Source organism: Arachis ipaensis, chromosome B7, assembly GCF_059453495.1.
Source record: "Arachis ipaensis isolate K30076 ecotype BB chromosome B7, ASM5945349v1, whole genome shotgun sequence".
Classification (NCBI taxonomy): Eukaryota; Viridiplantae; Streptophyta; class Magnoliopsida; order Fabales; family Fabaceae; genus Arachis; species Arachis ipaensis.
The window spans coordinates 35,722,817-35,734,686 of NC_142442.1; the positions used below are offsets into that span (position 1 = coordinate 35,722,817).

An 11,870-nucleotide genomic window follows, 5' to 3' on the forward strand; every position below is an offset into this window, starting at 1 on the left:
TTTGTTACTCTCTTGAAGGATATTTGTTGCTTAACTTTCTTTTAGACTGCGAGGTGATTTTCCTGCAAGTTTTCGATTCTTTTATGAACAATGTATTCGGAAGTGTTTTTAATCGTGCTCTTGAAGTTCTGTGAGCTTTGTCTTGGGTTTGAGAGATTCTTCTCTATAAACTTCATACTTCTTCGACTCAGCTTGAATTTGTTTCAAACTAATGCGCTGATCCTTCTCCTTGTTGATCCTATTGGATTTCTTTGATTCAAGGGTTATCTTTGAGGTTGTCAATTGAATTGTGTCTAGCAAACTTCATTGCTTGAGTATCCTTGGTTATCTGGGATTGGATATATTCTCTCAAATCTATTATTGCTATCATTGACATTTGACTCTCCTTTCTAAATCTTGTATCCTTCTGAGTAGACTCGAGAATTGTTTGGATATCACGTGCGACTTGTAGACGTATACGTAACGCGATGCGTTAGTTCTTTAAGACGTGATATGTGTATATGGAAGGTGAAGCGGTAGGTGTGTAACGTTATGATGAGTTGTGGGTGTTTTGTCCCTTGCAAACGAGCTTGCGGGTGTTAGGCTTATGATTGGCTATCAGGTTGAAAAGTGCTTGACGGAGTTGGAAAATTGAAGTTCTGAAGTGGGAACGAGAATTGTCAGCGAACGTTATGCCGCTGTTTAAATACCAATATGCTTTGCAGCCTTTTCCCACACTAATTACCACTTTGCTTTGTGAACGCCTATCTTGATTTGCACCCTATTTTGGCACCTCAAGTTTTTGTAAAGCTTTGAGATCATGTGACCTTGTGCATTGAGCCTATCTTGTAATGTTTTCTTTGCAATCACACTCCTACCTTTGTATCGTTATGCATACGACCATCCAAGTACTTGAAAAACCATATATATGTTTATGTTTTGAGATATTTTTGCTTCTTCCTTAAATGTTTTCAAGGGTGAAGTGTATCAAATTACTTTTGTTTTGTATCAATTTTCGAGGGCAAAAATTTTTATAAGGTGGGTAGAATGTAAGACCCAGAAGTTTTGAAAAGTCTTATTATGATCAAGTCTCAAATCATATAGTTATTTATTGCCTTAATTTCAGAAATTATTTTATTAAAGATAATTAAGGCAAGTTTTGATTTATTGAATTTGAGATAAGTTATGATTATTATCCAATTTTACAATTATTGGATTATTTTCCATATTTGAATTATAAAGTCGGTAGTTGTGAAATAATAAGGATTTTTATGTGATTTGGATTAAATAATTAATATTTTAAATATTAATACTGCTACTTTGAAAAATAAAGAGTTTAATTATATTATCTCTAATTATTTTGATTTGCGCATTTTATGGAAAAAAATTTGTGAAATTGATGAGCAAAAAGTATTTTCTATATATAGTTAGTGTTGGATTTAATTTGGGTTTCAATTACTATGTTGTCCACAATTTTATCGGAAATTACTAAAATGCCCCTAGCCCTAATTTTCTCAAAAAATCCTAACCCATGACCCAGTTCCCTTCTCACTCAACCTAGCAGCAGCAACGCAATTGCTTTCCCCTTTTCCTTACTGCCTTCACTGCGCAGCAACAACAACACACGCAGTTTCCTATCTCTCTTTCCATGAACGGAAAGCAACAGAAGCAGAAAGGGAGAGAGGGAGCAGAGCTGCGATCCGGGAGGGGATGAGCCGCGCGGTCGTCGGTCACTTCGGTGCCATGCCCAGATCACGTCCAGACCTCGTCGCCACCGACCCGTGACGCTGCCTCTAGAACTGCGCAAAAGACAGAGGGAGGAGAGAGAGGGAGTTCGCGTCGGAGGAGAGAGGGAGTTTGTGCCTCACCGCCATCACCCATGGAGCCACGAGCTGCGCCGGTCACTGCCGTATCGCGTCAGAGAGGAAGCCCGAGACTGAGTACTGCTGGAAGAGCTGCATCCAGTCGCTGCTATCGTGCCACTGACCGCCGCCGTTCTACCGTTGCCGTCAAAGGGGTTCTGCCAAGAAAGAGGGGACCGGCGTGCGTGAAGAAGGGGAGAGGTCCGAGGCTGAGATGGTTCCCGTCACTACCGACTTGTTGCTCCGTGGTGCTTAGCTGGAGCTTCTGCTACTGTCGCCGGAGTTCTGAGGCCACCGGGACCACCGCTGGAGCTTCTGGCTATATCTGCCATCACTGGAAAAGTTTCCAGAAAGGGTTTTAATTGAGGTTTCTGCCTTTTTGGGTTTCGAGAAGGTTTTAATGCTGCGTGGTTTTTATAGTTGATCCACCGGAGCTTCTAGCCACCGCCGGAGCTGTTGCCGGGGCCGATTCGAAATCGCAGCTGCTTCGTGTTGTTATTCCGGTAAGAAATTATGTTTCGAAAGCCCTACGTTAGTGTCCCGCATGTGTATTAAAGCCTTTACGGTATTAATGTTCCAAGAGTTTAGTAACTGAGGTTGCTTGTTGTAATTTAGAGCTGTTTATGCTGCTACGAAAATGTGTGGGGCTGTGCTTTGAAGCTGCCTATGATTTCGAGTTGAGGTGAAAAGAGCTTATGAGGCGTTTGGATTATGGATTTGTGTTTTAAGGTAGGAGCGCTTTCCAAAAACTATGTTTTAAGTATTGGAATTATTACATATGGATACTGTTGTGAGATATTGTGTATTTGGTGATTGTATCTGCCTTATGTGTTATTTGATTGACTCGAGTGATTGTGGATGCTTGTTTGGTTGAATTGTTGTGCGGCTTTGTGAAATGTAATGTTTTGAAGTGATTCTTTAAAGATTTGAAATCTGAGTTAATCCGTAGAGGATTGATTTGATTTGAGTCAATTATTTGATGATGTGAAAAGTCGAATGCACTTTTGAATTCAGCCTGGTTTACTTTAATTGACTTGATCTTGGACAAATAATTTGTTACTGAACCGTTTCTTTAAAGCTTTGGAAATGAGTTAAATCGGTTGATATTGAGTTGATTTTGAAATGGTTTTCTTGAGATATGCCACTGAGGCGACTGTTGGATTTAGCTTGCTTTGAATTGATTTCTGGTTTTGAGCTGTTGAAAAGGAATGAGAAACGGTTTAGTTGGGACCCGAACTGGGTGGCAAAAGTCCAAGTTTTAGGGGAGGTGCTGCCGAAATTTCTACAAAATCCTAGTCTTGTTTGAAAAGTTATTTAAAAAGGATTGGATTTGAGAAGTTGTATTATTTGATTTATTAAGAGAATATTTATATTTTCAAGCTTAATTTATTTAGTGAACTTTATGCCTTGAGTTTGACTTATTTAGAAATGAACTATTTTTACCGTTTGAATCACTGAAGGAAAGAATGATGCTCTAATATTGATTTCAATATAAAAAGGAGCTTTTAGTGATTTCAAAGGAATCTAGACTTTTGATTGAGTAATTAAGTTTGAGGCATTTTGGAAGAGTTAGAAAAATGGGTTCCAAAAAGAAACCTGAAAAAGGTTTGATTCAAATGAACCGGTTTCTTTTCAAATGAGTTGATTTTTGGACCGGGTTGGAACTTGTGATTTTGTATGGTCGGTTTCATAATAAATTTAGTTTTATTTACTTGAACCGAGAATCCATGATTTTAAGAGTTTCAATGAATTTTAAGGAATTGATATAGGTTGACCTTCCCTAAAGACTTGGGACTCTGCCGAGAAACTTTTGTTATAAAATCCCATTGTTGGACGGGTGGTTTTGAATACTTTGAAATAAATCCTTAACTTGCCATGGTTTTGGAAGTTTCGGAAAGAGAATGCCGAGAGTGGCTTTGTTTTAAAAGGGAACTCACTTTGAGTGAATTTGGCTTATGAGCCTGAGATAATTTGAGAAATGAGATCTTTAAAGCCAAGGCTGAAAAGAGTTGAAATTTGATTTCAAAGTGAAATGGCTTGAGAAAAGTGATTTGTGGCTTAAATGCCGGTTTTATGAATTTGATGATGTTGAATGGTGGAAGTGCTGTTTTGTTATGGGCCGGAATGGCTGTGTATGATTATGAATATTGGCTGGTTCTGGATTGAACCGTGAGCCGGAATGGCTGTGTATGATATTGATTTATGGCTGATTGCCGAATGAGTTATGGGCCGTATGGCTGACTATAAATTATGAATTTAAGCCGGATGGCTGAGATAGATGTTGATCCATGGCTGGGACTGAATGAATATATGCTTGAGATACCTGGGTAGTAGCAAGGGTTGTGGTTCATCCCACTTGCTCCAGGTCAGAGACTGTGACGCCTGGGTAGTAGCGGTAGTAGTGGTGATTCCACTCGCTCCAGGTTGAGCTTTTAAACACCCGCCTGGGTAGTAGCTGCAGTAGTGGTTATTCCACTGGCTCTGGGTTGAGCGGGTAGTAGCAATGGGGTTGTAGCTCAAACCTACTTGCTCCGCGATGGGTGTTTCTGTCCATGGTTAGCTACCAGGACGTGTCGGGTTGGCTATATAACCGACAGATGATATCATCAGCCACTAGGGACAGGCATGCATCATATGCATCTATGTGACATTGTTTGCGTGTGCATATTATATTTGGTTTGCCTATGTGATTACGTGAGATTAACTGCTACTTGTTTTACTTGTTGTAACTGTTTGTTTGTGCTTGAACTTCCTATCTGTGTTTGCAACTGGGACTCTGTTGGATCGTGGTGATTGGTTGTTGGTTGGATTGTTTGAGCCCAGGGCCGTGGTTGAATTGAGATGGATCGATGGTTAGTTTCGGTTTTGTGGTTATGGTTTGGAAATGTGTGAAAGGCTAATTTGGTTAAGCATAGATAAACCTTTTGAAATGCTTTTGAATATTGTTTTAAAATTTCCTCTTTCAGAAAAGGATTTCAGATTTCTCTTTTATTGTAAACCTTTGTTTTTGAAAAGGGGCATAAGACGGTTATTAATCACTGGTACGGTTTATCTCACGTATCCTATTACAGTAATTCCCAAAAACCCTCTACTGAGAACCCTTTCGAGGATGATGTTCTCACCCCCCTACATTTTTCCCCTTTCAGGATATGGCACAGAAGTTACGAAGAGTTCATTTAGTTGTTGTTGAGATGCTCTGTATTGCTTTAGTATATTTTTGTTCCCTCGCCTTTATCTTGATACATTCTGTAAGAGGGATAGGAATTGTATTGGGTAATTCTTGTAATATTATTTATATATATATATGGATGTACTCTTTATGAGTTTTGTAAGTTGTATGGTATCTATGGATGTATGTTATCGGATGAAAGTATTTTTGGGAGCGGTATTGCGGTTTAAAGTTTCAAACAGGCTCATATTTTAGTATTAAAAAGTATAAGTGTCGTCGTACTGTCCGAGCTATCAGAGTTGCGCAGCCGGAAGCGTGAGTTTTGGTAGTTAGGGTGTTACACCTTTATAGCATTTTGATAGATTAAAGTACAACTTCTGTTCATGTGAGTCAATCTTTTTAATAAAAATATTTGATAGATCTCAATTTTTTTTACTACTTTCTTTCTATTTAACCACTTTCAATAAAAATATTTGACCGCATATTATTTGATAATTCTTTACTAAAAAGTAGCATGGTAAATAAAATATGACGTCAACTTCAACAGAATAATCCAACGAACAAGAATACAATTTAAATTGAGAAGCTTAAAAGCGGAGTTAACAGTTGGCATCACTAAAAAATAGGTATTGATCAAATATTGGTCGTTTAGACCTAACTTTAAGATAAACTCGACAAATTTTATCCTTTTGATTTGGCCAAAAAGTTATACATCATTGCTCAAAGTCCAAGGTCTCTTTTCAAATAAAAAGCATATATTTCTTCAAAACTAAGACAATGTCACTTTGAAGTACTTTGTTGGAGAGTTAAACTTGAAACATTGATATTTAAGGGATTATGTGTTGAAGGAGTTGGGGATAATCTTTGGTCACCTCTTTTAAAAATGTGTTAATTGTTTTCAAGTTTCCCAAAATTCTAATCCAAACAAGACAAAAATTCAACAACTTTTACATTTTTTACCTGTAAAAAAATTGTATAAATAAACTATTAGCTGATAACAGCAACAAGCCCATAGCAAAATGCTATAACAAAAAAATAAATAGCAATTGCGCTAACTACTACCCATGGTATATCCAAAATACAAATCATCAAGGCATAAAAAAAACAAATCATCAAGTTAAAAATATGACCAAAAAATAGCTTTAGTGGTTTTCCACAGTATCTCCAACGTGACAGGTCAAGAATTAATCCATCGCGGATCAAAGTTCCATTTAAGGGTTTGCCACTGGCCAGTGGATTGCTGCATATACAAGACGGGATTCGAACTCCCAACACTTACTTAAGTGGACTAGTGAGCTAACCACTAGATTAGAGGTGGCAGTGGGGCGGGTAGGGGCGGGTTTTTTTCTTACCCGACCCTGCCTGCTGTCCTGTCACTCATGTACTACCGGTCCCATCACTACCCGCGGGTAGTAAACTGTAGTACTCTAATCTGTCCCTGTGGGTACCTGGCCCACCCCTATAAAAATTAAATAATATTTTAATTTTTACATATTCATATATAAATTAAGACAAAAATTTAAAATTCATAGATAAATTAAAATACAAACATAAAATTCATACAATGTCATTAGCTCAAATAACTTGAAATTAAAAAAAAAGCTAGTGTTAGATCACAACAAATTTAACACCATAATAAAGAAATTACAATATTAGATATAAAAGAATCTTCAATCCTTATTCTTGATCACCTTTCACATTTTCATCGTCATTAAAAATTTGCAAATCAAGATTTAAACCTGAAAATCAAAAGAGATAAAACTTAACAAATTAATTGGTACTATGTAAAAAATTACATAACAAACAACAACAAAGCCTTGTCCCACTAAGTAGGGTCAGCTACATGAATCAAACGATGATATTGTGCTCTGTCATGTATCATGTCTACAGAGAGACCGTTTACATATAGATCTCGTTTGACCACCTCACTGATGGTCTTCTTAGGTCTTCTTCTGCCTTTCGCCCTTTGTCCATCTTCCATCTCATCCACCCTCCTAACTGGATGTTCTATCGGTCTTCTTCTCACATGTCCAAACCACCTGAGACGCGATTCAACCATCTTTTCCACAATGGGTGCTACTCCAACTCTCTCCCTTATATCTCCATTCCTTATTTTATCCAATCGCGTATGACCACTCATCCATCTCAACATCTTCATCTCTGCCACACTCAACTTATGTTCGTGCTCCCCTTTAGCCGCCCAACACTCCGTACCATAAAGCATACCCGGTTGATGAGCGGATAATTTATACGCTTTTTGGCATTGTTTTTGCATAGTTTTCAGTATAATTTAGTTAGTTTTTAGTATATTTTTATTAGTTTTTAAATAAAAATCACATTTCTGGACTTTACTATGAGTTTGTGTGTTTTTCTGTGATTTCAGGTATTTTCTGGCTGAAATTGAGGGACTTGAGCAAAAATCAGATTCAGAGGTTGAAGAAGGACTGCAGATGCTGTTGGATTCTGACCTCCCTTCACTCAAAGTGGATTTTTTGGAGCTACAGAACTCCAAATGACACTCTCTCAATTGCGTTAGAAAGTAGACATCCAGGGCTTTCCAGCAGTATATAATAGTCCATACTTTGCCCGAGTTTAGATGACGCAAACTGGCGTTCAACGCCAGCTCGATGTTGCATTCTGGAGTTAAACGCCAGAAACAGGTTGCAAAGTGGAGTTAAATGCCAGAAACAGGTTACAAACTGGCATTCAACTCCAAGAGAAGCCTCTACACGTGTAAAGCTCAATGCTCAGCCCAAGCACACACCAAGTGGGCCCCGAAAGTGGATTTCTGCATCATTTACTCATTTCTGTAAACCCTAGTAACTAGTTTAGCATAAATAGGACTTTTTACTATTGTATTTACATCTTTGGATTGTCTTTTGATCCTTTGATCACGTTTTTGGGGCTGGCCATTTGGCCATGCCTGAACCTTCATCACTTATGTATTTTCAACGGTAGAGTTTCTACACACCATAGATTAAGGTGTGGAGCTCTGTTGTTCCTCATGAATTAATACAAAGTACTATCATTTTTCTATTCAATTCAAGCTTATTTCGATTCTAAGATATTCATTCGCACTTCAATATGAATGTGATGATCGTGACAGTCATCATCATTCCCAACCTATGAACGTGTGCCTGACAACCACTTCCGTTCTACCTTAGATTGAATGAATATCTCTGGGATTCCTTAATCAGAGTCTTCGTGGTATAAGTTAGAATCCATGGATGGCCATTCTTGAGATCCGAAAAGTCTAAACCTTGTCTGTGGTATTCCGAGTAGGATTTGGGAAGGGATGGCTGCGACGAGCTTCAAACTCGCGAGTGCTGGGCGTAGTGACAGACGCAAAAGGATCAATGGATCCTATTCCAGTATGATCGAGAACCGACAGATGATTAGCCATGCAGTGACAACGCATTGGACCATTTTCACTGAGAGGACAGGATGTAGCCATTGATAACGGTGATGCCTAACATACAGCTTGCCGTAGAAAGGAGTATGAATGATTGGATGAAGACAATAGGAAAGCAGAGGTTCAGGAGGAACGAACGCATCTCTATACGCTTATCTGAAATTCTCACCAATGAATTACATAAGTATCACTATCTTTATTTTATATTTTATTTATCTTTTAATTACTAAATCTCCATAATCAATTGAATTTGCCTGACTGAGATTTACAAGGTGACCATAGCTTGCTTCAAGCCGACAATCTCCGTGGGATCGACCCTTACTCATGTAAGGTTTATTACTTGGACGACCCAGTGCACTTGCTGGTTAGTTGTGCGAAGTTGTGACAAAGAATTAAGATTATGAACGTGCGTATTGTGTTTTTAGCGCCGTTACCAAGGAATGGAACCGTCACGATATCTGCGCACCAAGTTTTTGGCGCCATTGCCGGGGATTGTTCGAGTTTGGACAACTGACAGTTCATCTTGTTGCTCAGATTAGGTAACTTTATTTTAATTTTAACCTTTTTGTTTTTATTATTCTTATGTTCAAAAATTTCAAAAAAAAAATTTATTCTATGTTCTTCAGAATTTTTAAGAATGAATTCTAGAGTTTCATGAAGCACGTTGAAGCCTGGCTGGCTGTAAAGCCATGTCTAATTCATTTGGACCGAGGCTTCCACTTATCAGCATATGAAGTTGGATGAAGTATCAGCTGTTGTATGTCTGATTTGTATCTGCTAAAGCTTGGCTGGCCATTGGCCATGTCTAGTGTTTTGGACCGAAGCTTTCACTGAAAGCTTGGCTGGCTTGTGAGCCATGTCTAATTTCTGGACCGAAGCTCTAGACTAACATTGCAGATTCTTGGAATTCTTATAAAAAAATTTCTGAAATCCTTATTTTTCTTTTTCAAATTAATTTTCGAAAAATCCAAAAAAATTAATAAAATCATAAAAACCAAAAAAATTTATGTTTCTTGTTTGAGTCTAGTGTTAATTTTTAAGTTTGGTGTCAAATTGCATGTTGTTATTTTTCTTGCATTTTCGAAAATTCATGCATTGCATTCTTCATGATCTTCGAGTTGTTCTTGGTAAGTCTTCTTATTTGATCTTTAAAAGTTCTTGTTTTGTGTTTTTTCTTGTTTTTCATATGCATTTTCAATTTGTTAGTGTCTAAAAATTAAAAATCTTTAAGTTTGGTGTCTTGCATGTTTTTCTTTTCTTCAAAATTTTTAAAAATAAGTTCTTGGTGTTCATCTTGACATTCAAAGTGTTCTTGGTGTTCATCTTGACATTCATAGTGTTCTTGCATGCATCATGTGTTTTGATCCAAAATTTTCATGCATGGAGTCTTTTTGATGTTTTTCTCTTTCATCATTAAAAATTCAAAAATCAAAAAAATATCTTTCGCTTATTTTCTCATAAATTTTCGAAAATTTGAGTTGATTTTTTCAAAACTTTTTAAAATTTAGTTGTTTCTTATGAGTCAAATCAAATTTTTAATTTAAAAATTCTATCTTTTTCAAATCTTTTTCAAAAATCAAATCTTTTTTATTTTTTTCTTTCATATTTTCGAAAACCTTATGATTGATTTTCAAAATCTTTTTCTTATTTTTATTTCATATTTTCGAAATTAATGCTAACAATTAATGTGATTGATTCAAAATTTTTAAGTTTGTTACTTGCCTAGTAAGAAAGGTTCAATCTTTAAACTCTAGAATCATATCTTTTTAGTTTCTTGTTAGTCAAGTAATCAACTTTAATTTTCAAAATCAAATCTTTTTAAATTTCTTTTTCAAATCTTTTTCAAAATAAATTTCAATCACATCTTTTTCAAAATCAATTTCAAAATCTTTTCTAACTTCTTATCTTTTCAAAATTGATTTTCAAATCTTTTTCAACTAACCACTTAACTTTTTGATTGATTTTAAAAGTTTACTATTTCAATCATATCTTTTTCAAAACTATCCAAGTAATTCTTTCTTTAATTTTCGAAAATCACCTTCATCTTTTTCAAAATTCCTTTTTAAATTAACTAATTGTTTTAAATTTAATTTAATTTGATTTAATTTTTCCTTTCTTAATTTTCGAATTTTTTAATTCTAATTTAAAAACAAAAATACTTTTATTTTATTTTATCTAATTTTCAAAAATTCTTCTCCCTCACCTCCTTCTATTTATTTATTTATTTACTAACACTCCTCTTCATCCAAGAATTTGAACCTATTCCTCACCCTTGTATTTGGATTCTCCTTCTTCTATTCATATCTTCTTCTACTCACATAAAGGAATCTCTATACTGTGACATAGAGGATTCCATATTTTCTTTTCTGTTTTCTTCTTTTTCATATGAGCAGAAACAAGGATAAGAACATTCTTGTTGAAGCTGACCCTGAACCTGAAAGGACTCTGAAGAGGAAGCTAAGGGAAGCTAAAGCACAACTCTCTGGAGAAAATCTGACAGAAATTTTCGAAAAAGAAGGAGACATGGCCGAAAATAATAACAATGCAAGGAGGATGCTTGGTGACTTTACTGCACCTAATTCCAATTTACATGGAAGAAGCATCTCAATCCCTGCCATTGGAGCAAACAACTTTGAGCTGAAACCTCAATTAGTTTCTCTGATGCAACAGAACTGCAAGTTTCATGGACTTCCATCAGAAGATCCCTTTCAGTTCTTAACTGAATTCTTGCAGATCTGTGATACTGTTAAGACCAATGGGGTTGATCCCGAGGTCTATAGGCTTATACTTTTCCCGTTTGCTGTAAGAGACAAAGCTAGAATATGGTTGGACTCTCAACCTAAAGATAGCCTAGACTGTTGGGATAAGCTGGTCACAACTTTCTTAGCCAAGTTCTTTCCTCCTCAAAAGCTTAGCAAGCTTAGAGTCGATGTTCAAACCTTCAAACAAAAAGAAGGTGAATCCCTCTATGAAGCTTGGGAGAGATACAAGAAACTGACCAAAAAGTGTCCTTCTGACATGCTTTCAGAATGGACCATCCTGGATATATTCTATGATGGTCTGTCTAAATTATCTAAAATGTCATTGGACCATTCTGCAGGTGGATCCATTCACCTAAAGAAAACGCCTGCAGAAGCTCAGGAACACATTGACATGGTTGCTAATAACCAGTTCATGTACACTTCTGAGAGGAATCCTGTAAGTAATGGGACACCTATGAGGAAGGGAGTTCTTGAAATTGATGCTCTGAATGCCATATTGGCTCAGAATAAAATATTGACTCAGCAAGTCAATATGATCTCTCAGAGTCTGAATGGATTGAGGGAATCATCCAACAGTACTAAAGAGGCATCTTCTGAAAAAGAAGCTTATGATCCTGAGAACCCTGCAATAGCAGAGGTGAATTACATGGGTGAACCCTATGGAAACACCTATAATCCCTCATGGA

At 36.6% G+C, this 11,870-nt stretch overlaps 1 non-coding gene across 1 annotated transcript; it reads right to left on the minus strand.

Annotated features, from left to right (window-relative positions):
- Nucleotides 1–11,338: 11,338 nt before the first annotated feature.
- On the minus strand, nt 11,339–11,446 carry LOC148550832 (small nucleolar RNA R71). Its single transcript, XR_015892841.1, has one exon. It is a non-coding gene; the product is annotated as a small nucleolar RNA R71 (small nucleolar RNA).
- Nucleotides 11,447–11,870: the final 424 nt, after the last annotated feature.